Raw genomic sequence first — 2,915 nt, forward strand, 5'->3', positions numbered from 1 at the left:
GACCCTGTGTTCCATCCAGTAGCTGGCTGTGATCATCCATTTCGGTGTTTACCAGGCACTGGCGTAGCCTCACAAGAGGCCACAATATCAGGGTCAAAAGGTAACCTTATCTTAATCTTAAACATTGATATAAATCTTTGAGGAATATAACATAGCCACATAATGGCATATGTAGCCATTGTAAAGATACTTTTTATTTTTTTATTCTTTTTTATTTATTATTATTTTCTTTATTTACATTTCAAATGCTATCCCGAAAGTTCCCTATACCCCCCGCCCCTGCTCCCCTACCCACCCACTCCCACTACTTGGCCCTGGCCTTCCCCTGTGCTGGGTCATATAAAGTCATTGTAAAGATACTTAAGAGTGACATTCTCTTGGGAAAATGGCATCCTTGTCTTGGGGTCTGGTGAACTGTTCTTTTCTTATGTCTCTGTGTGTAAATACCTCACCAGCTCATCACTTTGCTTTACTCTGATTCATACTGAAGTCTTTTATACAGTGTAGTTAAGGATCCAGTTACACCTGAGTAGAAAGTCCTTAGGGTGAGGGGATCTGGTGAGGACCCTGCTGTCTGTCTTCACATGCTGTCCTGTGCCATTCCACTTAACATCCCAGTTTCTGCTGAAACTGTAAATGAACTAATTTTCAACTTCTCCATATATTATTTCATTTCCCCCTATTTCAGGTAAATGTTGTTATGCATGTCCATACCTTAGGTTAGGGGCTACTATAATACACTCTTTTCTTAAATAGCTATCTTCTACCATCTTCTTTCCTCTTCATGATGTTTGTTGACCTTGTACAATACTGTGTGGTCACTTTCATGCTGTCTCTGCTTAGGGCTTGACAGTGATATCCTATCCTATCTCAGTGATATCTTTGTGATATCTTCCATGGACCATATTGGTCAAATGATCGGCTCTCTTCTGTGAGAGCAACAAGAGTCCCTGACACTCACCTGGTTTGTAGTAACAATGTTATAATCCATTTGAAACTTTTGTTCTTGGAAAAGATTTTAAGTATATTTAAAATATCTATTCATTCTGCCTATTTCAGAATTTCATAAGCCTTAGATGTGACTCCTGCCTCCCTTTATAACTAGTGACAGGACAGCCACAGGATCTTCCATTCCCTTGTCTTTGCCCCATAGATTAGCTGAATTATTTATCCTTCAAGATTATTTAAAACAAACTGTTTCTTACCTTGACCAAACATCGAGTAAGGTTCTTCCTCTAGGACCCTGAAGAGAGACTGGGTCTCATGCAGACAAGGCTGGCCTCGAACTCACAGAAATCCACCTGCCTCTGCTTCCGGAGTGCTTGTCTTCAGGAGATCAGATTCCTGTAGCTTGTGGCTCCCAAGAGACCTGCGTGGAGAGGAGGCTCTCTCCCCATGACTGGTAGTCTGCTTACTCGCAGCTTCAGCTCAGGGTTTGGCTCTTTGTGTAAGAGTGGACTGAATTTATCCTCAAAGCAGAAAAAAAAAAAACTGGTTTAAATTTTATGAAAGATTTCATTGTGATGTGCTTACATTTTATTGTGATTCTTAGTTTAAAAATTATCAAGAAGTTCAAGTACACACCTTAACAACTGCTCCATAAACCTAACTGATCTAATTCAAACAGCTCAAAGTTTAGGTAATAAAGATATCATAACAGAATTTGAGCCCATCTGTTTCTGGGTTTTCTCTGGGCCGTAACGGCAATTCAGAACAACAGCTCCAAATAAATTGATCTTACATAAGCACACATTTACAATTTTTTTCTAGTTAACTTGGCAATACAAGTCAGAATAATCCAACCCAGAGATCCACTAAAAACTTGGAACAGTTTGGATAGTTAAGTCTACTATCCACTGACCAGTATTCCTGCAACCAGCCTGTTATTTGATCTTGTAAATGCACTGGGTGTGTTCCTTCTCTCTTTTTTTTTATTTAATTTTTTATTCGACATTCTCATTTACATTTCAAATGCTATCCCCTTTCCTAGTTTCCTCTCCGAAAGTCCCCTATACCCTCCCCCGCCCTGCTCCCCTACCCACCCACTTCTGCTTCCTGGCCCTGGCATTCCCCTGTACTAGGGCATATAATTTTTGCAAGACCAAGGGCCTCTCCTCTAATTGATGGCCAACTAGGCCATCCTCTGCTACATGTGCAACTAGAGACACAGCTCTGTGGGTGGGGTAAATGTTAGTTCATATTGTTGTTCCTCCTATAGGGTTGCAGACCCCTTTAGCTCCTTGGGTACTTTCTCTAGCTCCTTCATTGGGGGCTCTGTGTTCCATCCAATAGATGACTGTGAGCATCCACTTCTGTATTCGCCAGGCACTGGCATATAGCCTCACAAGAGACAGCTGTATCAGGGTCCTTTTCTTAAAGACCTTTCTTTACTGTGTTTCATTGCAATGGACGAAGAAACACCATCATCAGCCACCTTTTAAGTTTACCTTTCTGTTATCAGAATAGAGAGAAGTGCAAAATTAATTTTGTTCAACACCACACACATGCCCCAACATGAGCAAAAAGATGTTTCACTGAAAGTTTTTGTTGAACAAATGTTTTTATCTTCCTTTCAGAGGTGGCTTCTACCTGTGAACTCACAGGAGGTCTGATTGGCTATGCTATTAAAACTTTCCTGGTTTATAGTTTAACTTACATTTCTACACTATTACCCCCTACTTCTGGCAAAAATGAACACTCAGTCATTCTTTCTTAGTGGAGACACTCACACTTTCATGTATTCTGAGGCTGGAATTAATTTCAGTTGTTAAACAAGATTATGGGCTGTTCAGAATTCTCAGAAAGCAGTAGTGAACCAGTCTAAATGCCAAGCTTCCAACCAGCAAGGGGACAGGACACAGCAAACAAATTATCCCCGACTCGCTGTAGGATCCCAGGGGATGGAAAAGAGGGCC

The sequence above is a fragment of the Mus pahari genome, chromosome 1 (genome assembly GCF_900095145.1).
Source record: "Mus pahari chromosome 1, PAHARI_EIJ_v1.1, whole genome shotgun sequence".
Lineage (NCBI taxonomy): Eukaryota > Metazoa > Chordata > Mammalia > Rodentia > Muridae > Mus > Mus pahari.